Below are 26,729 nucleotides of genomic sequence, written 5' to 3'. Positions count from 1 at the left end.
GACACTAAAATTGCCATATCATATATAATAATTCCTTTAGGATTTCTAGTAAATTCCAGTAAATTAAATCATAGTTTATCATGTGTCTTTATTCCATTGTTTTGAAACTATGGTTTGGAAAGCAGTATTATAAAACTGACAAGATTAGTTTACCCCAAACCATATGTTTGAAAGTCTGTTGCCCACTTCAAAAAAGATTAGTGTAAAAGTTAAAAGGATATCATTGGAACAAAAAGTTATGCTCAAAGTAGTCTTCTTAAAAATTTTTTCTTAATGTGCAAATTCCATTGGTATATAGATAATACAATTTATTAAAAATGGGTAGCAATTTTAAAGAATAATTTTTTAAAAGTTAGTCTTGACTCATAAATATTAAATGAACATGTGTCAAAGGTTAATTTAACTCATTATTAAAGAGAGAGCTAGTAAGATGTTATAATCAGTTAAAAGGAGAATTGTAAGAACCACACATATATAAGGAATAGGGAATTTTGAAATGAATTTACAAATAGATGCAAAAATATATCTATCCACAAGACCATAATCAATCGCATACCATCACACACAATAAATGTGCATTTCTAGGGACAAGAATCACTTGGATTATTATCAGCTTTCAGCATGAAAGGCAATTAGGTGAGCTAGACAAGACACCACAATTTTTCCCCTGTTTTAAAAGTATTATTTCTTGACAGCAATAATACTGAGAATATTAAAAACAAATATAGATATAACTAAACTATTGAGACTGCATTTCCATTAATGATTGCTTTTTATCTTGGCACGATGCTACAGCATATATATATATATATATATATATATATATATATATATATATTCTTTCAATTTTCTCAATACCATTGGGAAAGGTATCATTTTATAGAAGAGGAAACCAAGGCTCAAGAAGATAACTTTCCTGAAGGACCACGGTTGGCAACTGTCCCAATGAGGATTTGGACTTGTTATCTTGCTCCTGGTCCAATATTCTTTTTGCTACATCAAAATTGATATAGTCAAAGAAAAGCATTAATTATTGGTGCTTTATTTATGATTATTAAAAACCTAAAGGGCCTTTAATAATCAACTAATCATGTAGCTGGTTAAATTTATACTTTATTCAAAACCTGCGAGCTGAAATAAGGTAGAATAACCATGACTTTCAATTGGTGAGCTAACCGAAGTTAACAATTCAAGGAAAGCAAAAAAGAGAGCCAAATCTGAAGCTTATATTTATGTTGTATTTCTTTTTTATATTAAAGAAAATGTTCTGCATTTGTTGAAAGTTTGATTTTTGTAGTGACATGACACATTATTAGTCATTTCTAATACTAAAAATAAGAGTTTTAATCTTCCACTTTTAGGATGCTAAAATGGAAGGATTATTATTTCATTTTATTGTGGTTTGTCATTGTAGCCTTGACTCTCAACCATGATTCTCAACCAAATGTATTAAAATATTTAGTTCAGTCCTGAAATATAACCATAATTTAAGAGACACATCTGGAAGACATCTCTGCTAATATTAGTGGCTCTATTATTTTCTTCCTGCTTCATAATTTGACAACTGCACTTTTTGAAAAGTGGATAAGTGTATATTTTTATAACTTTCTATCCCTCCCCAAATGCCACATTTTACATTTTAAAGGAAAATTACTAAATAAATGTTCTTTAAACAATTTTATATTTGTCTTTTGAAACCAAATACCAGTAGCATAGAAGACTGCAAAAAAATTATTCAGTAAAATCTTGGTACCAGTCCCTATAAATTAAAACAATATGGAAAATATGCTGTTTTGAAAAATCAAGGCTGATATTTTTTACATACGTTATTAGCTGAATTATTACTCATGGTGGAATGGGACACCTTTGGTGATGTTCTAGTCAGAGTTTTCCAAGAAACAGAACCAATAAGATATATACAGATAGAGAGAAAGAGATTTATTATAAGCAATTGGCTCATGGCATTATGGAGACTGGGGAGTCTCAAGATCTACCAACAGCTGGCAAGCTTTTGACTCAGAAGAGTGATGGTATAGTTCCAGTCCAAAAATCAGTAGGCTTGAGACCCAAGAAGAGCCAATTTTTCAGTTCAAGTCCAAGGCAGGAAAAGACTAATGTTCCAGCTCATGCAGTCAGGCGGGTGGAGTTCCCTCTTACTCAGCGTATTTATTCTATTCTGATCTTCAATTGATTAGATGAGGCCCACACACATTAGGGAGGGCAACATGCTTTACTTAGTCTACAGATTCGGATGTTAATCTCATCCAGAAATACCTTCACAGACACACCTAGACTAATGTTTGACCAATTATCTGGGCATCCCATGGCCCAGGCAAGTTGACACATAAAATTAACCATCATGATACCTTCAAATCTTTGCCTTTTTTTTAATGGCTCTATTTATCTCAAGGCTTTCCTCCACCATTTGTTAAAATTGTTTACTATACATTACATCTACTTTTCCAGATTAAGTTACAAATATTATGAAAGCGATTACTAGGAATATATTTTAATTAGCAAGTTAAATGGAGAACTTAATTGGACAAGGACATCAATTTTCTTCTATAACTTGGGTACACAGAAAAATGTTTATTCCTCTAAGCCATGTTCATGTAGGAAAGACATGTTACTAGGTTTAACAACCTTGGGTGTATGTGCAAATGAGAAGCTCATTATTTCAGAAGCATATTGTGTAAATTTTGAATAAAATGATAAAGCCTTATTCCTGGAGATAAAACTAGAGTTTGCCTCACCCCAGCCTCCCAGAATAATTCTTGGCTGGAGAAGATGAGGAATGGAGGAGTGTACATTTAATCAGTTAACCATTATGCTAAAGACATGCAAGCTACTGGCCATAATAATTTCATTCTTCAGACGAATGGGAGGAAATAGGAATATATTCCTTTTCTTTGTGCAATTGTTAGCATCTTTGCTGACATAAAGTGTAAAACTTAACTCATTGTTTTAATTTATAGAAATTTGTAAAAGGATTTTCTTGAATGATTTGTCAAGTATTAACTGTTTGTTTAAAATAACTATATCTCTTGAGAGTTCTTTGATAACTGGTATTTATGATAATTAATGAAGACTAATATTTTTAAATTGGAAATAATAATGATCATTGAAATGTTTATTATGTGAATTAGGTAGAATTAATTTAAATTTTTTCCCATAATAGGAACATTGATTAAAATAAAATCTTATTTTAATGTGCTTTGTTAATTGATTGATTAAAATATATTAATATAAACTATTAATACCTATATTTAAAAATGTATCAAAGTGATTGTTTTGATTTTATGGCCTAGTTGTAGATTAATATAAATTACTTATCTTTTGCCTGCCCACTGAAAAATTAGGTAAGGTTCATTTTAATTCAAATGCATCTAATTGAAGAAAGATTATAAATATAATTATTACATAAATTTAGTAATAAAAAACAAATTCACTTTCAAGTAAAATGTCTTGACATAAGACTGTACTGCTCTTTAATATATATTCCTTACTTTTATTTAGCAATCTTTAAACTTTGTAAACTAATTCATAAATCAAATCTATCTTGAGATCCCCCAGTGATATGCTATGTCATTATTGTGTGCCTGCTATCTGTACCTACAAATACCTCTGATACTGAACCTCTTAATCTCAGGTCTGCGCCTTCTGCGCGGTAAGACAATCACTGAGACACCAGTGCTTGGAGGTAGAGAAATGTTTATTCGAATTGGCAAAATGAGAAGGTGGGACACTAGGTTCTCTCAGATCTGCCTTAACAAAGAAAGAATGCAGGGAGTCTTTTAGGACTAAGGGGCTTGGGAGGTGGGGTTTTAGGGAAACAAAGGGGAAGTCCATGTTTCTTTCACTTCAGATAAGACCTTGAGCAACTAGACTTCTTGGTGCCAGGGGTAGCTGGGGTTGGGTCATCTGGTGGGCATATCTTCCTTAAACGCATTCTTTTTCTTCTGGAAAACAAGCTCATAAATCCTTGTGATCACTGAGTGACCCATCTGACTAAATAAGAAAACAGCAAATTAGCAAGCTATAATTATGCATGGGGTTCAAAATAAGTATTTGGGCTCAACAGATACATCTAACAGTGATTGAGGTTATTTATCTAGGATTTACTGGGTACTGATTTGTTTTCATCTGTGGCTGTGTTGAGAACAAAGTAGTAACCATGTTCTTATGGGATATTTACAGTGACCTTCAGGTACCCGGCTTCACCTCCACTGCACGTACTCTATTAAACAAAATATAAAGTCATTAAAATTTGGAATTTGTTCCATACTCTCTCAATGTCTAGTCTTTTTCCAAACACAGTTTTCTCATAAAATGTAAGATCTATGAGAGCAGAAATCATTGCTTGTTTTATTCATTGATGTATCATAACTAAAACCTGCATGACATTTAGTAAGAGGCTCAATAAATAGTTGCTGAATGAATTAATAATACTAATAATAGCCATTTGACATTGAGAATATAGATTGAAAAAGAATATCCATGCAAAGTCCTTGGCAATACGAAAAGCTCATTTCTCCATAAATATATATTAAATTATTATCAATAGTTACTTCAGCAGGAGAAGGGAATATGCAGGAAGGTAAGGGGAGGGTGTAACATTTTTAGTTTATGTGTCCTCTTTTTTTTTTTTTCTAAAAAAACAAGCTCATCTTACGTATATGAATAGTTCCTGTTATGCTAGAAAGAGAACAGAATGAGGTGCAACTGGAGCTGCCTTTCTCATTTACTGGAAGTTAGACTGAGGACAATCACAGGGAGCAGAACAGAAATAATAAAGTCTGCAGTTTTAAAAAGAAATGTCAAGGAAAATACAGGATGCATGGCATAGGGCCTCTTGGGGTGGGAGTTCCTTGGCAAGGCTTCCACACTCCTGGTTTTAATGTGTCCACAGATGACCAATTTTAAGGAATGATCCATGCTATCAAACACGGATTTGAAACAAAGAAGAGCAAATAGGATTTACTAAAGCGTCGTAGAAGAATGTATTATATTCAGGAAAAAAAGAGAGAGAGAGAAAGCATCATGAGGATGCAAGAAAGGTGATACAATTTCCTCATGTTAAATGGGTAAACCAGAGTATCTCGAGGGGCCTTTACATCTGTGAAAGCTCTGAGTTGATTCTTCCACTGATTTGCAGTGAGAACTGGGCAGATCACAATTGCCCTGCACCTCAGTCTCTTCTGTCCCATGTTATACCTGGGAAACGTTTGCTTCTAGTGGGAGAGAGGAGGAGGTAAACAGCAAAGAGAACAGGAGTAGTTCAGGATAGAAACAATTTTAACTAATAAAACACATACTTAGTATCTTTATGGTGGGAAAAAATGTTGTGACTTCCACCATATACTTTGCTCTTTCAAATCCATTTAAGTGGGAGAAAGAAAAAAGGAAAAACTAAAACACTCATCCACAAACTTTTTGATACAGAAAGTGAACTAGCGTTAGACAGATTTACTCCTGTACCGTATGTCAGGGAAAAATATTTTTTCGGTGAAATGAATTTTTGGTCTACAATAAATGACAATAGGAAAAATAGTGTTTGTTTAACTGAATTCAAGGCTGCATCTATTCTGTGGAAAGAATGAGTATTCTACTTTCATTTAAATTTTAAATTGAGTTGTTTCTATGAGAAATCCAAGTCTTTAAAGTATTCTTATACTTTTTATAAAGTGAATGTTCTGGAATTATGCATTAAGAATAATGCATGAGAGATTTTCCCTTCTTTTACCTAAAATGGCAAGATAATTGCTCTTATATTAACTGGATTAGGAAACTCTTGACATACTGAATTTTGTAAACTGGATTTTTAAAAAAAGTTCCAAAACTTTTCTTTCCTCTTCAGTTTTCATCTATATTTCTAGAATAGTCAGCAAAATTGGCTTAGCTCTATATAGATTTTGGAAACCTTATTGGATGGACATAACTGTACTCAAGGCCTAGAAAACCATGGGTGCTGCCTCATGTCAAGCAATTTGGTTTCAGCTTTTGTATGAGGATTCATCTTTCCATATGTTGTTAATTTGACAAACTTGACTTAAGATTACTTTTAAAACCTTAAGAAACATTACAAATGTTCACACCTGTTTTCACATAGAAAGTCAATCATTATTTTGGTCATAAAATGTGAAAAATCAGTTTATACATACAGTGTACGTGACTCTGGGTTAAAATCATGCTATAAAAAAATCTTTGTTATGTTTATTCCTTAATTTATGTTAAAAATGTGATTATGCAAATAAATTCTTGTCACATTCAGTGTTTTAGAGTTGCATATTTAATTATGCAGGAGTGAAATACTTTTGATGTATGGAATTTTGAAGTAATAATTCAGCAAGGAAAATAAAATCAAAAAGGATAGAGAAAGCAATTAGGGAACAATCTTGCTAATCATTAGACTTAAATGGTAGGTGTGTGGGGATTCATAATACTAGTCTCTCAACTCTTATGTGTGTTTGAAAATTTGCGTGATACAAATATAACAATCTAGACCTAAAAGAGACATTACATAGTTCTCTAGAAGGAGTCATCAAGAAATTTTCTATTTAATTTATAGTGTAGGATTGTGTAGGGGAAGAAAAAAATATTGTTTCCTTCTAACCTTCTGGATTCTCAGCTGGGGCTCTGTAACAAAAGAGAGATTAACAAGAAAAGCATACAAATTTATTTAATATATATTAAATGACATGGGAGCCTTCATAAGGAAATGAAGACCCAAATAAGTGGTTAAACCTGAGCGTTTTTGTACTAGGTTTGATGAGGAGTGGAAAGTCATGGGAAAATATGGTAGAGAAAGGAGCATGAGCTGTGTGTAAGTAAACTGGGGGAAACTTCGCAAGACCTGTGTGTTCAGATTCCTCTCAGCATTCCTCGGACTTCAGAGACAAGGACGCTCCTTTCCTCTGGTGTAGGAAGGGCACCTCTCAACCTGAAGGTCATAACCTGCTTCAGAGGATAAGGAGGTGGGGCTCAGACAGCACTTGCCATTTCCCAAATTCCTTCAGCTTAAAATATTCAATATGCCAAGGTGCCATAATTTGGGGTAGCATGTTCTGAATTCCATCAACTGGTAACTTTTTCTGTATGACTATAAATTTACAAACATATAAGAAGAAATATTTAAATAAAATGTTTAGAGTTTTTACCAAAACTAATGTCAAGATCCGTTTGATTTATATTTTCAGTACTGAATGTGACAGAACTGGTTGATTTTGCCAGCTGTTTTGGAATAACCAAAGCCCCCAAATTAATTAATTCATTTATTTATTCATATATATTCAAAAGACATGTCTTGATTACTTACTGAGGTCAGATATTAAGCTAAGCTTTGGTAATATAAAGATGAAGATAGCATGCTACCAACATTGAAGGAACTAACTGGAGGAAGCTGGATATACACACACACACACACACACACACGCATGATTGTAACACTGTGGATGAGTGCTACAGTGGAAGACCGTATGGAAGTTGTGTGGAAGCATAAAGGACAAGAGAGACTAATTCTGCTTTCTGGGTCAGGATGGCAGTTACTTGGGTAGAGACAGAAGTCATTCTTGGCAGACAGAATAATGTGTGCAAGTTCATAAAGGAGTGGAAGAGTGTATATGTTTTTCAGAGTCAGAACTATGGTAGGGTATCAAACTGCATGTTCTTTGCAGATTCTTTGAGAAACCTTTCATACATAACACAAAGACATTATGACAAATTAAAAATAGTATGCCTAATATAAAACATAATATGTGTATGTGTAATAGTGGTAGCACTGGGGTTTTTAGTGTTCAACATTTGTCTGCAAATCCATGTTTGTGGATTTGTCTGTGAATCCAGTCTTGCTACTAGCATCTAGTGAGCAGAAACCAGGGCTGCTAAACATCCTACAATGCAGAGGCAGCCCCACAGCGCAAAAGAATTATCCAGCCTAAAATATCAACAGTGCCAAGCTTGAGAAACCCTTCTCTGAGATTACTGTTGGTAACATTATATACAAAGTCCAAGGAAAACAAAGCTATGATTTCTCTGGTATTCATTCGTGTATGTAAATGCTGTAGTATAAGTAAATTATATTATAACTTATAAAATGTGTATGCCTGTGACCCTATTACCCAGTTGAGTATCTAGAACCTTCTCTATTCTGTGTCATCTACTGGTGTGCTCTTTCCCCAATTCATCCTCTTAGTTTCTTCCAAGAGGTAATTATTATCTTGAATTTTATGTGTATCATTCTTATCCTTTAAAAAATGATCCTTAAATAATAATTTAATTTTGCTTGGATTTGTACTTTCTAAGAGCAGTATCGTAATTTATGTGTTCTTCTGCTATGTGTTTTTATTTTACTCAATAGTATGTTTTTAAGAATCTTTCACTCTTGAGAGTAGCTATATTTCATTCATTTTTACTGCTGCATATTAATTCATTGTGAGTGTGTGCTAAACTTACATAGCCATTCTTCTTTTGATGGACATTTGGGCTATTTTCAGTGTTACAAACAGTATGTTATAAACATTATTATATGTCTCCTGATGGATATATATGACAATTTCTTTAGAGCATATACTTAGAAGTGGAATTGCTAGGTCATGACTATGTGAATGTTGAGATAATGCCACACTTTCTCAAGGTTATACCAATTTATAGTCCTACCAGCATGAGTGTATGAGTGTTCCTCTTGATCCACATATTCATCAACATTTAGTATTATCTGATTTCTTTACTTTTGTCAGTCTGATGGGTCTTAAATGATATCTCATTAAGGTCTTAATTCTGCTTTTTTTTATTACTAATGAGGTTGAAAACTTTTCATATGTGTATTGACATTTATGTTTCTTCTTTTGTGAAAGTATAATCATATTTTATGCCTGTTTTTCTATTGGGATGTTTGCATTTTTCTTATTGATTTATAAGTTTTTGTATGTATATTTTCCAGTTCGCTTGTGCAATGTCATAGGTTAATGATCCCAGGAAATGGTTGGAGTTTCTACTAGTCAACTCATCAGAGCTACTTGATAAAACAGTGAATCCCCTGAGGAGTAGATGATAAAAAAATATTAAGAAAAGGAATCTCATTTTGAGTTATTTCGTTTCTATCATTTTAAATATTTTATCTTTATTCTGCCATAATGTAATAATAGAGAGTGAGATACTGAAACTGGTGGTTATTCTATAATATAAAATACCCAGAAAAATACCTTAAAAGGTTACATACTTCCTTGATAAATGAATGGAATGTCAAATGGTAACTTTTTGTTCACACTTAGAATGTATTACTGTGTTTATCTTTTGAAAAAAGGTATGTCACAACTTTTAAAGAATCAGTGAAAGGTGAAGAAGGAAGTTCAACAACTCTATTTTCCCCTGTTTGGAAAAGATAAGTATAAGAAGCTGAAATTAATTATTGCCTGATCAATATATGTTATGCCTGTGTATATTATATATGTATAAGCATTCCACTGGGTACCACACATACACAGGAATTCAGAAATAATAACAATTTTAACAGTTTTTAAAGCAGGGATTTCAGATCAACACAAAATATCATCTGTCTTAAGCAATTGTAAATGTAGAGGTTACCACTTCTTCGAATGATAATTGACCTACATATTCACCAACATATGTAAATGTGTTTAATATTGAAGCGGAATTAGATGAATGAAGACAGTTGATTTTCTTGGCACTGGATGTTTCTTTAACATGTTTTCTGTAGATTGATTTGTGTAACCTCAAGCAGTGCAAATAAAACTGTGGTCTGGTCTTTACAAAAATAATGGACTAGAGTAAATATACTGCAGCAGAGGGAGAGGGTATTCTGACAGGCCATTGTTAATAGTGTGGATGATCGGGCTTGTTTGCATTAAACTAGAAAAGCTCCTTGATTTTGAAAATGAAAACTCCTAAATATGATTATTTACCATTCATGGCTGAGGTAAAATTAGTAAGGGAAGAAATACAGAGAACGGAAGGGTGGAAGCGAATTGAATTTGACCTCGCAATGATCATATCCTGGGAAAAGGAGAAACTATTCACGTTGTTGACACTAACGGGGAAACTTAGAGCTTGTAAGCCATCTGTCTAGGATCTAGCAGAAGGTGGAACCAAAGTGGTTAAACTCACTTTTAAATATTGCTTTATCTTCAATGGCAGCATTGCTGGAAATGTCCTATGGATACACGATTAAAGAAAGGTGAGTTAGACATTAGATGTACATACAGAAACAATGATTCAATGGGAACTGATGAAATAGTTAAATAAGAGCAGAACTTCCATTAATTTTAAATAATAGGATTGGGATTAAAACAAACAGATAAAAAGAATTTTTAAAAAATCATTAAAGAAGCTTTGTTAGACTGTGTGTTAAGGAAAATTGATAGTGACAAATGTCAAAAATAGGAAAAGAGTCATTGGGTTTGATTATCAGGCTAAGCAGTGGAGTAAGAATTCTAACTCAGGTCCCTCTGAGAGGCTATTCCATTTACACGTAGCTGTTATCCTTTAGAAAATGTAATGGTAGTGCTTGAATATTTGGAGATAATAAGAGTAGTACTAGTTTGTTGAGGGATTAAATGAGATGTTAAAATACTTTGTAAATTAAACAGATTTACAAGGATAAGTTGGTATAGGATATTGATAAGAATGTTTCCATGTTACTTGAAAATTGTCTTTATTATGTAGTAGAATATAAATTTCAATATCAAAAATTTATATTATTTGGTGGGAAAAAGAAATACTGTTTAAAATGAGATATTAGTTTCCATTTTGTTCTATTTTCATACTTCCAAATTCCTAGAAAGTAGTCAGGCTTTTAGGTTCCTTTGTCCTGGGGGCATATGTGGTGTCAGGCTGAAAGAAAAAGTTACCAGACAAAGATAAGTACTCTTCCTGGCTTTTGTTTTCCACAACCCTAAATCTTGACAGTTTCTGCTTACAGGGGCAAAGGTAGGAGTTGAACTTGTAGATGAGAAGAGTCTATAGCTCAGAAGGGGCCAGAAGTTGGGGCACCTGGAAGTAGTGGGGACTCATTCTCCTCATTCTTCCTGCTCCAGGGAGATGATCAGACTTAGGAGAATGCTGTGTGGTGTACTTAGGGAGAGTGTACTTAGTGCTCTAGGCGCTAGGATTCCCAGCCTCAGTAAGAATCTTGTTGCCCAAGTTTGGGAAACACCAGAGGGATGACAGCCTATTAAGGGGTTATGCATCCTAGCACCACAGACATTTTAGAGGTGATAAGTGTGGAACAAAGAGCAGAGAATCTGCCCACCAGATATTCTGTCTGGATTTGAAAGACACTAGGGATCTTCACAAGACTCTCTAGGGAAGGAAGAAGTCTCAATGGTGTGTTAAATTGTAACTCCTCCTTCCTGTTTAGTGGAGGCTCGGGGTCTTATATAATTTTATTTAAATAAATCATGAAGTATTTTTATACCCAACTAGATACTGTAATATTCCTAATTTCCATGAAAAATAAATTCTGGGGAAGAAGCAAATCACAGACTTTTATATACTGACTTGTTTCCAGCAAGCAATGAAAAACTTGAAGTAGGGCTCCAAGGCAGAGCAAACTTAAAGTAATGAAATATTTTTAATGACCTACAGAATCACAGCATCAGTGTGGGTGTGAGAAGTAATCAAACTCATCCTAGCTCTGCTTCTCTAACAGCCCTTAAACATAGCTATGAAAATGAAGAAAGGAAAGGCCTAGGGATAGACACAGTGCGTTAAAAGAGGAGAAGAGAAAGATTAATCCTGGAACAAAGGCAGGAAATAAAGGAAACTGAAGCTCTCGTTCGTGAGCCCACCTTGGACTCACTGGAACCAGATATGGAAGAAGATATTATACTGAGGGTAGCAAAGTTCACCCACCTGGATCTGGCAGCCTTGTCCAGACTGGGAAATGCTACCAATTACTCATTCTTATGTATTTTATTTTCTGTTGAAAGATTGATGATTACTCTAGCATCAGAGTGGGTGAATTTTTTCATATATCTGCCTTAGTAAGCCTACTAGAGTCTGGCGGCTTGCCTCATCTGGCAGCTAAAAGGCAGGATATACCCCTCTGAAACTCTGTGGGTGGAAGAAAATTTGCCTTGGCCTGTATTTGCTTTAGACAACCTACTAACCACCACCTCTAGCAGCAACCAAGAGGTTATGACAAAGAGCCAGTTTTCTAAAGTTAAACAGAAACTTTTAAATATGATTTGATAAGAATATAATAATACCATACATTCTTCATTTGGAGAGTTTTTATAGCAAAGTGTGTTTGACCACAGCAGACTAGTCAGACAAAACTACTATGGGTTACCTTCTTTATTTAGGCTGTGAAAATGGCAGGATGAGTGATTCCTTTGTGAAGAGAAGGCATATCCATACAGAAAATTAGAGTTAATGGTGTTTTTGCGTGATGTCTGGACTTTCTGCTAAAATTTTAGCAGCAGTTTTGCAAACTGGAGAAGAATAGGGAAGGTTATAGACCAATGATTCTGCTGGTGTCACCTTGATGAATTTGTCTCAGAATGTTAGACCTTATGTGGTGCTTATGGGTGAATAATGTGCAGTTCCATAGACTGTGATTTCTGACTCTGCCTAAATGTTAATTAATAATAACCTAAAATATGACTTATTAAAGTTTATAAAATAAACTTTATAAATTATTCATAAATAAATTTAATAATAAAATTCATAGACATTATGGATTTATTCCTCATAATAAAATTATGTTATTAATAATTACTTATTCATAACTAAAATGATAATATTTATTAGAATACACTTAGGACTCTAATTTAGTATTCTAAGAAGAAAATTGGGCTCCAGTTAATGTTTGGTAAGTTTTTCAGAACTGTTGAGGTATACTCACATAGCCGAGTGGTTGAAATTTTAGAAAGGACAATTTATTAATTCATTTTCAGCCTTGTTTTGAGTTGCCTATAGTTTTCGATTGCTGCCATTCTTGTTTCATAATCAGACATTAATTATGCTTGCTTAATATCATTTTCAATTTATTTTGTCATGCGCTTTTTGTTTAACTAACTTTGAGTAAGATAAATATCTCCATCAATAGAATTTTGACCTAGGATTTAGTGATATTTACTTTAACTAGTTTGCTTTGCATTTTGAAAACAAATCTGCCATACTTTGTTGCTAAGGAGATATATGCATATATAACTCGAATGTGCACTTTGTCACTGGTTTATTCTTCACTGGAGTGTGAGACTTGGTGGGGTAATGAACATGAGCTCCTTTCCTGGCCTCAGCAAGCAGCATCAAGAAGTTTGAGAGACACTGATAAAAAGTGATTTCAAAGTATATAATTGGATATTGATACAAATCTAATCTTGACGTTAAAGTGAAATCTAAATGTGCTAGTGGAGACACAAGAAACACATGTACGACTTCTTGTGAGTAAAATTGTAACATAGAAATTATTGATCTTTTTTGTGTTTGTCTCCATCCCTGCCATTTCTCACTCCCCTGCTGCTGAGAAACTGGAGCCTGTCTCTTTGGAAAGGAACCCCCGCCCCCTGGCTAGACCTACACTTGTCCTGCACCCACTCACTTTATTCCCCTCCCATCCTGCCTCCCATACGTACAACAATGCATCTTTAGTATATTTCATCAAGCACCCAGTATTCAACTAGCTAGGTTATCAAATCATCTAGTAAGCTTATTCAGGTTACAGATCACTGTAAATCTGGGTACTTTAGCAGAACATTATAAAATATTGATATAATTAATTCTATCAGCTAAACATGGAACTTTTTTCTAAAATGAAAAAATAAAACCTTATAAAATATAAGCATGCAGTTCTGCCTCAGCCAATATCTAATGGGGATACATACTAACACTAGTCATCTTAGAAATATTTATATATATCCATTAGAGTGCTGGAAAATTGTGTTAACATATAGTTTTCTCCTAGCCTGTCTCAAGTAAAGGGAAGAGAGCCCTATCATATGTCCTTAATAGCTGGAAGTTCACACTGCCCAGTGCTTGCCTCGGTTTGACTCTTTCTGGCCCATGTGTTTATTTTTTCCACTACAGTCTCTCTTTCTGCCATTTTGTTTTTTTACTTCTCTTGAACTGTTTTGACATAGAATGGTTAGAGAAATTTTTTGTCAAAGAAGAGCATCACCCTGGATATAAAACTACAAGTTTATTTATTTATTTATTTATTTATTTTTTGAGGAAGATTAGCCCTGAGCTAACTACTGCCAGTCCTCCTCTTTTTGCTGAGGAAGCCTGGCCCTGAGCTAACATCCGTGCCCATCTTCCTCTGCTTTCTATGTGGAACGCCTACCACAGCATGGTGTGCCAAGCGGTGCCATGTCCGCGCCCGGGATCCGAACTGGCCAACCCCGGGCCTCTGAGAAGCAGAACGTGCGAGCCTAACTGCTGCGCCACCGGGCCAGCCCCATAAAACCACAAGTTTAATAGAGGCTTAGGATGCTTTCAAGAAACATCAGTAGGCATTTGGGGATTGGGAATAGACTTTTGTGATTATGAAGGGCACGATAAACATCACTGCAGCCTGGGAGGACTGACCCCAATTAGATAGGAGTGGGAACTGAATAAAGCCATAGTCCCTGGAGTTTATCTCGACTTCAAAGGTTTTAAAGAAAAAGGAAGAATATTTGAACAAAGTTCCAAATGGACTATACCGCTTGTAGAGCTTATTTAGTTATGGCTCCCATTTATGAACATTCCTAGTACTAAATGGGGTATACAATGTACAGTAAAAGCACATCTTCAAATAATAACTAAGTTGGTGGATTTAGCAAGGTCAGCAGATCCTGAGTTTCCTATTAATGTGTTTCTGTTACCGCATAAAGGGCACGATCTGTTCACCGTGAGACAAAAGCCAATCATCAAGAGGCAAGATGGTGGCAGAGAAAGGGCATTTTATTACAGCTTGCTAGCAAGAGGGAAGATGGCCAACTAGTGTCCAAAAGAACCATCTTAAGGGGGACACAGAATCTTGAGACAGTCATATAGGCCAGTTGTCATTGATGATGGCTATCAGCATAGGCTCTCTGTTTGGGGGGTCATCACATTCCTAAGGAACTCAAAAGAACAAAGTTATCATCTTATCGCAGCTGGCAGGTATATGCACTAGCAGGAGGTCATAAAATCTACAGAACGGGTGGATCTCCTGGAGGATGCAAACCCAGCTGGGTTAGTTAAGGGTCATTCAAAGTTATGACATGGTCTCTTTTCTACACTATGGCTTCCCTTATGTCAATGTTGTGTTGAGCCAATTTCATTTATGATGCTAGTTCATTAATTTTTTCAACTAGTAGCATTATTATCTGGCACCAAATGTTTAGCTTGAGAATGCTTTTATCCAATAGTTTAATTTTTTCCTGTGAATTATAAAAAACAAAAAGAAAGATGATTTTATCAGTAAACAGCTTTTGTTCAAGTCAAGGAAACTATTAAATCATGGTTTTAAAAACACATAACTAATCCAAAGGGCTATAAAGGAGTGAGATGAAGGGTCCCACATTGATGAGCTATAAGTGTTATGAAACTACAGCACGAGAACCATACTGGCTTACTTTACGAAAGCCACCTTCAGGGATTAGATTCAGAAGTACTTATGTGGAATACCAGTTCTACCTGTGTATGGGCAGTATGTCCCTAGGGAAGCTACTTAAACTCTAAGTCTCAGTTTTCCCATGAATAAAGTGAAAAAAATAATTGGTATTTACCATATTGAGTTGTTGTGATGACTAAATAAGATAATGCTTGTAAAGTACTTAGGACAAAGTACATATGTAAGCACTTAGTGTCTGGCACTTGTTATGTTAACTGGGACTTCTGAAAACAGTACAGCAGAAAGCTTTCTCTCTCATCAATGAAGCTTTCATGCCTCCTTCAAGTGGAACTCTGTAGTCTCCTACAAATCATCCCAGCAAATAGTCATCAACTCGGGCTTTAGAACTGACTAGTATTTATATGTGTAGCTGCTCGAATGAAGGACTAACACCACTTCTAAATGATATTATTATTTGATATGATACACACTGGATTTGTTCAAGCACTAGAGTTCTCAGTTACCTGTTATTTGGGTTTTAAATAAATGGTGAGGTAAGGAAGGAAACAATATAAAGAATTTTTAGAGTCCACTTAAACATATTTTAATCAGCCTGCCATTAAAGGCCCATAAAGTGTTAGTATCTTCTACTAGGCAATTATGTAGGTGCCTATTTCCAAGACATCTTATGAAGTCTTAGGAAATTTAATTAGTACTTTATAGAATTTATTTTGTTAATGTCTTTATTCTAAAAAGAACCTACTCAATGAAAGAGTAAAGAGAAAGCAACAATTTAAAGAGGACTTTAGGAGGAAAGGTTAAATGGAAAATATGAAGATTAAAGAATTATTGACCTAACTAAAATGTAAAGGTTAAGGTAAACTGATCAACAAGTTTGAAACCATAGTGATATAAACATCACCCTGATATTGAGGTTTCAGATTGTATTTCTCCTTTTTCCAATAGCTTAGCAAAATGGGAGTGTGTTTGCAATCCTGAAAACATTGTCTAGTGTGTCGTTTTATAGGCATGCAGGTCAAGTCCAGAGAAATAAGTTATTCATGTGCACAGGAAAAGATTCATATTTAACCAATTTCCCACCTTTATCCATTTACGTCATCTTTTTTTACCAGGAGGAATTCATTTTACTGTTCTAGTTACAATAGAACTGTCTTAGCTTGTTGATTCCCCGCAAGCATTTTTATATACATATATCACCTTAAATTTCTAAAGCCATTAAATCACAGACTTCCCATTCCAAAGGAGCTTGTCAAGAGGATGATGTGTTGGAACTTTGCCATGTTGAGTAGCCAAAAACACAAACTTGAGTGTATATGAGTCTAGACATATATGCAGTCTCCCTGGAATCCTAGAAGAGGTATTTTAGTACTTGTAACCACTAATGGATTTGGCTTTTTATCTTGCCTAAGAAACAAAGAGAAATCTATTTAGTTTATGTTATCGATGCTTTTGGAATAACACCCTCAGTATTTCAGAGGATCCATGGAAATTAACTGCCACATCTAAGACTGAAGTTTGAGAGGTTTTTTTTCTTTTTGACTGACTTGTCCAAATCACTTTATGTCTATTTGTCTCAGTTTCCCCAAACTCAAAGTTAGTCCATCCGTGTGTTTTATCAGTGCAAGACTATCAATAATAATAGCTACCACTTACTGAGCACAGACTACATACGAAGAATTTACACATTGTCTTTTATACCAGTCCTACAACTAGGTATAATTGGGAAAACTGAGGCCCATATTAACATCAGAAGTAGCCTTCCCAAAGTCTCAGGACTAGTTCACTTTTTCATAGACTGTACATATATAAAAAGTCTCTCTTTTTTTGGCTTATGAGCCATGAAAAGACTATTGTTCCAAGTTTTCCATTATTTATCTGATTATAATATAAATTATAACTTAATAACCTGGTAAAAAGTTTTTGGGGGGCCGGCCCAGTGGAGCAGTGGTTAAGTTCGCACATTCTGCTCTTCAGCAGCCCGGGGTTCGCTGGTTTGGATCCCGGGTGTGAACGTGGCACCGCTTAGCAAAAGCAATTCTGTGGTAGGCGTCTCACGTATAAAGTAGAGAAAGATGGGCATGGCTATTGACTCAGGGCCAGTCTTCTTCAGGAAAAAGAGAAGGATTGGCAGTAGTTAGCTCAGGGCTAATCTTCCTCAAAAAAAAGTTTTTGGGGCATCTATTTATACCAGTTATAGTGGCTTAGAGACAGAAATACACATGAAAACAGATGAATTACCACCTAAACCCTGTCCTTCGGGATTTTACAGTCTAGTGAGAGAGAAAGGCATTTAAGTTGATTATAAAACCAAGTAATAAAATGAAAAAGTAAGGACACAATCTGTGACAGGTATATACTTTTACATATTATATGCATAATGCTGGTATTTACATTACATATTATATGCATAGGAATTATGTTAAATACATATGTATTTAAATGCATTATATACATAAATTTAAAATCTATACATCAAATTATATAACTATAATATATATAACTAAGTCTATTGTATAAAAAAATGAAATTGTTTTCTGTGTTAAAATATTGTTTTAAGACTTGTGTGTGTGTGTGTGTGAGGAAGATTGGCCCTGAGCTAACATCTGTACCAATCTCCCTCTGTTTTGTATGTTGGATGCCACCACAGCATGGCTTGATGAGTGGTGTGTATGCCCTCTCCTGGGATCCAAACCCACGAACCATGGGCCGCCAAAGTGGAATGGGCAAATTTAACCACTATGCCACTGGGCCAGCCCCAAGTTTTAAGACTTTTTAAATAAAAAGCAAAAGTTAACAACAACAAAACATTTGATTTCTAAGAATAGTAACTATCTAAAAATCCTCAGAGTTCTCTGTTAGTTTATCTAATTCTCATCATTAAGAGTTAGCCCTCGGTCTTGCCTGTCACTAAGTCACCGCACAACAATGGTTGTCAAAGCTAAGTCCTGGAAGGATACCACTGACTCTAGCAGTAAGGTTATGCCAGGCTCTTCCAACCAGCGTGCCACAGATTCTATTTCCTTTAATCTAGTCCATCCAGAGCCTCTTTTAGTGTATGTTTTCCCATGTAGTCCCCTTATAAGAGCACTGCTTGGAAACATGAGAGGTTATATATTCCTTCAGCCTTATAGAAAGTCAATTTATCATTCTGTGTATTTTTGCCACTATCACTGGATGTCTCACTCCAAGGGCTTCTACCAGAGTCAGAGTTTTCGAGTTTCTCTCAAGGGTAGGCTTCATGACTGCTCTAAATTCTTCTGCATTTGATGGCAATACTGCATTGGTTGTCCAGCGTTCCCCTATCTGCTTAAAGAGGTCAAAGTTAAACCAAAATCTCCCCTTTCAATAATTTATCATTACTATCCTGGTGTTTCGTTGGCCTCCAAGAACGGTTCTCAGGTGAACAAATGGTAACTTCTATCTTTGCCTCTCTTGAGCAGCAGAGAGGATCTGATGGAGAGAATTAGGCTCACAGTGCTGACTCTGGTTGAATCCAGTAGCATTTACCCTTGCAACGTCTACATTTTCTTACTATTGTAGCCTCTCATGGTCAAGTGTCTGTATCTGTTCGTTCATTCAGCAAATATTTACTGACCCCTACTGCATGTGGTGAGCACTGTGCTGGATGCTGAAGATAAAACAAGGAATTTGATAGAAATGATCTGTGTAACTAGCAACTGTAGTTACAGCCTTTGTATAACTTCAAAGAATTTTTGAAGAGTTGAGAGGTGAGTGCTGCCTAGTCCTTCTCTCAAGGAAATTAGTGTTATATATACAAATCCATGTTCTTAGACTCTAGTGTTCTTTCTCACTAAACTAATGAGGTGGAGCAAATGCCAGCAAGCCCTCTCGCCCAAATAAACTGATTGGAGTCATCATTTAAGGCTTTTCCTAAGAATCTGAGCACCTGAAAATACTCAGTCATCCCTTTACTGATGATCTAGGCAACTTGTCTCCTTCCTTTAACTCTTTTCTCAAGACATAACATGAAAATGACCTCTGTGTCCCTTGGATACAAATTTGTCAAGTCTTTTCTTCCAGAAGACTTATATTTAAACAAACAGCCTATGTTTTATGCCATTTGGGGTATAAAAAACAAATTCATTAAAACCTACAGATAAAATTAATTTCCTAATCCTACTAAGTGTGATTCTCAAGTTTATCATGCTTCAAATTTACTCAGAAAGGTTAATAAAAATGAAGACTCAACCCTAGAGATCCATACATAGTAGTTCCCAGGTAGAGATAAGGAACCCAATCCTTCTTTTAAAATTTTGCATTTTTACTGTAAATAGTCTATGGATCAACCCTTGAGATATATTACTTTAAGTAATACATACCATAATTGCAGAAGTAGAATATCTGTTAAGACTTTAATGTTTGCATCTACTTATTAAAGTATTACATATTTTTAGAATGGCATATTTAGAATAGATATATGCATTCTAGGAACATAAAGTAAGACAGAGTCTAAGGAAGAAATATTATTACATATATTTTGGCCATGTATGTTCTTAGAAAATATCTTTATTATGTATATTGGGTTATTCCCAATTCAAAGACCAGCAGTACTCTTAGACATATCCATTGATATAACACCCAAAATTAACATGGTTTACTAGATTGATATTTAGATAAAAATTATGCCTAATAAGCAATTTCACATCTAAAATGATATCCATATCCTTTTATACAAAAAACGTGTTAATAGAACAACTAATTGAATTTTTCTCCAGCATCTTTCAAAGCTAAACTTAACTTAAAAAATGGAAAGAAGGGGGGCTGGCCCCGTGGCCGAGTGGTTAAGTTCGTGCGCTCCGCTGCAGGCGGCCCAGTGTTTCGTCAGTTCGAATCCTGGGCGCGGACATGGCACTGCTCACATCAAACCACGCTGAGGCAGCGTCCCACATGCCACAACTACAAGGACCCACAACGAAGAATATACAACTGTGTACTGGGGGGCTTTGGGGAGAAAAAATAAAATAAAATCTTTAAAAAAAATAAAAAAATAAAAAATGGAAAGAAGGCTTTTGTTGGGGGCTGGCCCAGTGGCATAGTGGTTAAATTCATGCACTCTGCTTTGGTGGCTCAGGGTTTGTGGGTTCAGATCCCAGGCATGAACCTACACACTGGTCATCAAGCCATGCTATGGTGGCACCCCACATATAAAATAGAGGAAAATAGGCACAGATGTTAGTTCAGCAACAATCTTCCTCAAGCAAAAAGAAGAAGATTGGCAACAGACGTTAACTCAGGGCCAATCTTCCTCACCAAAAAAAGGAAAGAAGGCTTTTTTGGTTAAATATGACAGATTGAACATGCACATTAACCTCCACTTTTTCTCCAAAACTAACTAAATGTGGATAATACCAATGGAAAATTTGGTAGGAATGATATTAGGAAAAAAGAATGAGGTGGGAAACATGGCAGCAATGACTTTAAGAGAATGCAACAGGACCTAGCAGCAATTACATTTTGAAGGCTGAAAACCAAAGAGGTAAGTGGTAACAGATTTAGCAGACCAAGAAAGCTGGATCTTAATCTGTAGTAAAGACTGAGAATAAATTCAATCTGCCAGGGAACACCCTAAAAGTTTAGGAATTGGCCTACCAGATTCTCTGAAGTTGAGATAAGGTGGGGCTACACAGGGAGATAGGTTGAAAGTCTGTTTTAGAAGTAATTAGGACATGAGACTCTCCTTCCCTTCTCTACAACCAGCTGTCTGCTGCTCTCTCTATTATCAGAAGATTTAAGGTTTATTACCTGTAGAGGATAAAGCAGAGGCTTTCTGGCTAGAAGATACCAGGTAAGTTGAGAGGGAGGATAGCTCTTCTAAAAAATCTAAAGATAAAGAGAAATTTTACTAAGGCATTTTGAAATTCCAGCTCTCTTTCCTCCTGGGCTCTCAGAGCCTGGCACTAGGCTATACCTAACATAAAAATATTAAAAGAATCTTTTGTGATGAATGAGACCAGCCCAAAGGTAAGATCCTACACTTCCTTAGAAAGTTGCCAAACAAAACCACCCTATGGGCCTATAATTGAAAAGCCCCACCTCCCCAACTGGAGCTTCTAATCAACTTTTTAGGATCCCAGTCTTATATATGAGCGGACAGCCATGAGTCTCACCAGGTACTCGAGGAAAGACTCTAATAAAGAATCCAAACTGCTATAAAAAACCAAGTAAAACAGAGGTTATACAGAAGTGATACAACTAAACAAAAAAGAAAGAAAAATAAACTTCTTGATATCCTTAGAGATAAGAGGACTCATGAAAATATACTTGTTTTTTTAATCAGGGAAAAAAAGAACTCTTTACATTAAACTTGTGATATTTGAAAAAAATCAGTAGATGAGTTGGATGTTAGATTAAGGAAATCTCAGTGAAAGGAAAACAAAAAGACAAACAGAAAACAGAGAAGAAGAAATAATTAGTAAAATAATGAAAGAATATATCCTAGAATTGAAAGACTAGTATAAGGATTGAAAAGACTCAAACTAAAACACATTATCATTAAATTTCAAAGTAGCAGGACCAAGAGCATATCCCAAAAGCTTCTAGAGAAAAAACAGTTTCATACAAAGGACAAGTGTCAGAAGGCAATGGACTTCTCAATAGCAGCTCTAAGCCAGAAGACAGTAAACCAATTTCTTCCAAGTTCTGAGACAAAATCGTTTCCAATCTTGAATTCTACACCAAGCCAAATTATCAATTAAATGGTATGAATGAAGTAAAGTCTCTAAAATTTTGCTTCCCACGTACACTTTCTCAGGAAGCTACTGAGGATGTGTTCTACCAAGACGAGAGAGAACCAAGAAGGCGAAAGTCATGCGATCCAGAAAACCAGTCTTCAACAAAAGAGAGAAGGTAGAGAATTCTAGGTGACTGTGAAGAAAGATCCACAAATAATATTTGTATGGCTGACCTAGGACAGGTCAGAATGCTCCAGGAGAGATTTATTCAAGAAGATAAAATTGATTTTAATGTATTAAGAGGAGATTGATAACAACTGGAGAAAGAGTTCTGAGATATGGCAGTGAGAAGCACATAGAAAAAAACAAGAAGAAGACAGTTATTCCAAAGGGGGAAGAAAAAATGAAACCATAATAAACTATATGGTTCAGCTAAATATTTACATAGTTATAATAATATAAGACTGTAATAACAAAAAATTGTTTTAACAAAAGTACAATTTCATTATATTAGAAGAAAAAGAATGAGATGTATGCATGTACATTATGGTAGTTGCTGTGGTAGGATGAGAGACAGACAGAAATTCTAATAGACATTTCTCTAAGGAAGATGTACAAATGGTCAATAAGCACATGAAAATATGCTCAACATCCTTAGTCATCAGGGAAATGCAAATTAAAAGCACAATGAGATAATACTTCATACCCACTAGGATGGCTAGAATCAAAAAGTCAGAAATGTATTGGCGAGGATGTGGAGAAATCAGAACTCTCATGAAATGCTGGTGGGAATGTAAAATGGTGCAGCTGCTTTGGAAAACAGCTGACAGTTCCTCAAATGATTAAACATAGAGTTACCATATGACCAAGCAATGCTACCCAGGAGAAATGAAAATATATGTCCACACAGAAACTTGTACACAAATGTTTTATAGTAGCATTATTCGTAATAGCCAAAAGGTGGAAACATCCCAAATGTCCATCAGCAGAAGGATGGACAAACAAACTGTGGTATATCTATATAATAGAATGAAATACTGATATATGCTACTACTTGGATGAACCTTGAAAACATGCTAAGTGAAAAAAGCCAGTCACAAAAGTCCATACACTATAAGATTCTATTCATAAGAAAGTCCAGAAGACAGAAATTGATAGAGAGAGAAAGTAGATTAGTGGTTGCTTAGGGCTGGGAGAGGGGTAAGGCAGGCAACAAGGGGGAGGACATGGTAGAGGGGTGATAGCTAAAGGGTATTGGGTTTCTTTTTGAGGTGATGGAAATGTTCTAAAACTGTGGTGATGGTCGGACTTAGCTGTGAATATACTAAAAGCCATTTAATTATACACTTCAAATGAGTGAATTGTATGGTATGTGAATTATACCTCAATAAAACTGTAAAAAAAAAAAAAGAAAGAAAAATTAAGCAGCAGGAAAACAACCATATTATTTAGAGATTTGAAGGTAAACATTAAAAAGTTATAGCATAGGAGCTGGCCCAGTGGCATAGTGGTTAGGTTTGTGTGCTCTGCATCAGTGGCCTGGGGTTTGTGGGTTTGGATGCTGGGTGTGGACCTACACACCACACATCAAGCCATGTTGTGGTGGCGTCTCATATACAAAATAGAGGAAGATTGGCACAGATGTTAGCTCAGGGCCAGTCTTCCTCACCAAAAAAAAAAAAAAGTTATAGCATAAAAGTGATTGCCTCTAAGGCAAAGTTCCTCAGCCTGGGCATTATTGACATTTGGGGGTCAGATCATTCCTTGTTCTACAGAGCTGTCCTAAGCATTGTAGAATGTTTAAAAGCATCACTGGCCTTTACCTACTAGATGTCAATAGCAACCCTCTCTCCCTTTCCCCATTTGTGATAATAACCAAAAATGTCTCTGGACATTACCAAATGGCCCCGCACGTGAGGGTAGAAGGTTGGTTTTCCCTAGTTAGGAACCACGGCTCGAAGGATTGGGAATTGGAGTGGGGGAGAAGTGCAGTGCAGAAGCATGGCTATTTTTATAACAAATATTGAAGAACTACTTGACTATTTAAACTGTGAACATGTATGTCAGTCTGCTTGGGCTGCTATAACAAGATACCAGAAGTGGGATAGATTAAGCAACAGAAATTTATTTATTTCTCATAGTTCTGGTGGCTGGGATGTCCAAGATCAAGATTTTGTTTCTGGTGAAGACTCTCTTCCTGGCTATTAGTTGGCTGTCTTCTGGCTGTGTACTCAGATGAGGAGGGCAAGAGAAGGAGATCTCTTCTTATAGGGCCACCAACCCTACTGGATTAGGGCCCACCCTTACAAGCTCATTTAACCTTAATCACCTCCCAAAAGCCCTAGCTCCAAATGCAGTCACACTGAGGGTGAAGGTTTCAGCCTGTGGATTTGGGGGGGATAAAATTCAGTCCATAGCAATGGATAACTTTGAGTAAAATAGAAACTAAATATTTGATATTTTCATCAAAAAGCTATGATAAAATTAGCCACAAAAGTTATTCCCTTTCTAGGTAGCCAAAATGAGGTCACTGTCACTGCGGATATTATTAATATACTTGGAACACTGTTTTTTGTTGTTTCTTTGTGTTGTTTTTTCATTTTGGATATTTATATTCATTTGGCAATAATCTTCCCAAATTGTTATTGTAAAATTCTTGGTGTTTTTTTAAACTGTCTCTATATATCACATTATTAAAAAATTCAACTGGGCCATTTTATTGGCAAGATGCTTTACTTATTTTGTTTTGCTTTAGATAGACGAGCACATAAATCTTTACCATATTTTTCAAGTGATTCAGGAGACAAAGTGCCATATAAATGAAACACTAACCTAATTATTCCTCAAGCACTTTCATATCAAATCTGAAATATATAAGCAATTACACTATTTTTCTAAATTGTTATTGATTATTCAAAGCCCTAAATATGATATTAGTAACAGATACTAGTTTTAGTTGGTCTGAGATGTTTTCCTGGAAAACTAAAATCATTTGATGTTGCGGTTATTTCCCTGAATATTCAACCATTAAACAGCAATTCAGTTTAAAGTTTTTATTTGGTCAATTCATTAAAAAAAATCAAATCTTCTTAGTCAAAGTGATCAAAGCTTTATTTAGATTTTTAGCAAATAATCTTAGTTTTACTATGTACATTCATCAGCATATGAAAAACAACACAGTAGATACTTTTGAAAAAATTACCCCATTTATCAAGCTGACATTTTGGCTGCTTCACAAAAAAAAGCAGATTCCATCATTGGTGGATATAGAGGCAAATTCAAATCAAATCATTTATTCCACTTGGGAATGTTTGATTAATGAGATCCTCCTTGGTTTTATTAATCTTTCTGCATTCTTCACATCTCACTTTTGACACATAATCATTCTCTTTGGAAACTACCTTGATTTTTTTTATATATAATAAAGATTTAATCATAATTTAGGTTTGGAAGTTTTTTCTTTTACAAGTCTTTTCATAAGCCATTTATAGGACCATTATTTTTAAGCAAAATATATTTATCTACTCCACTGCATGTTGTGAAGATCTTTCTGTTTTTCTAACCTCTGTTAATGAAACCCACCTGGGAAATAACATAAAACATTAAAATAATTAATTGAGACCTTTTGCCTCAAGCATATTTTTCTTACCATACCTTTTAGAATATGAAAAGATATAAAAATACAGCTTTAGATTATAACTCAGAACAATATAGCTTTAGAAATCATTCTCAAGGTCGACAGCAGGTCCTTTAACGTTGTCTTTGACGCAACTGTGAATAGAATCTAAGTTGCCATTAAGAACTCTATGACTGTCATGCTTACTTAAAGCAAAGCATATTTGCTAGAGATGCATAGTATAAATGTTTACCATGTCAGCTTAATGAATGAATTAAACATTACCTGCTGGAAAAAAAGATTGCTTTTTTTTTTTACCGGTCTCTTGGCCACCTTTAATTTAATGGGCTTGCAGCTAATTTTATGTGCTGTCAAAACCACAGCAGCTTCAGCCAGGAAGCATAGTTGGTCCCCATCACAACCTCTCCTTAGAAAACTGGTGAAAGCCACCTTTAGGTGGAGCCAGGATGCCCACTGAACATGGTCCAGAGTTATGAAACCCTCTGATGAGACTCAGGCAGGAGTCTTTATCTAAAAATAGGAAGGAGGTTATTAATTCCAGGAGTTTCATATCAAAGCTAAGCAAAGGCTAAGTGCACATTTAGTGGATTCACAGGAAACATCAACTCTTGGAACCTAGAAAGGCACAAGGAACAAGATATAATTTCATCCCTGCCTAATGTGCTCAAATTTCAGGGTTTTAGAACTCAGTTGGAGCCTGTTGATCAGAAAAGGGCTTTACTCCTACCTGGGAATGGTTCATTCTTGACCCCGGGGAAAAAGCTCATCCCTAGGTTGGAATACCAGACCATTCAAGAGTTAGATCCGGATAGCTTTTCTAACAGCTTTGCTTCTTACGGTA

At 35.3% G+C, this 26,729-nt stretch overlaps 1 protein-coding gene across 1 annotated transcript in view; it reads left to right on the top strand.

The window, feature by feature from the left end:
* SEMA3E (semaphorin 3E) overlaps nt 1-26,729 on the top strand; it is a 264,006-nt gene that overhangs the window by 60,730 nt on the left and 176,547 nt on the right. The window lies entirely within an intron of this gene.

Source organism: Equus asinus, chromosome 1 (assembly GCF_041296235.1).
Source record: "Equus asinus isolate D_3611 breed Donkey chromosome 1, EquAss-T2T_v2, whole genome shotgun sequence".
Classification (NCBI taxonomy): Eukaryota; Metazoa; Chordata; class Mammalia; order Perissodactyla; family Equidae; genus Equus; species Equus asinus.
Note: the sequence above shows the minus strand (reverse complement) of the source record. Positions and strands in the feature narration are given on the sequence as shown.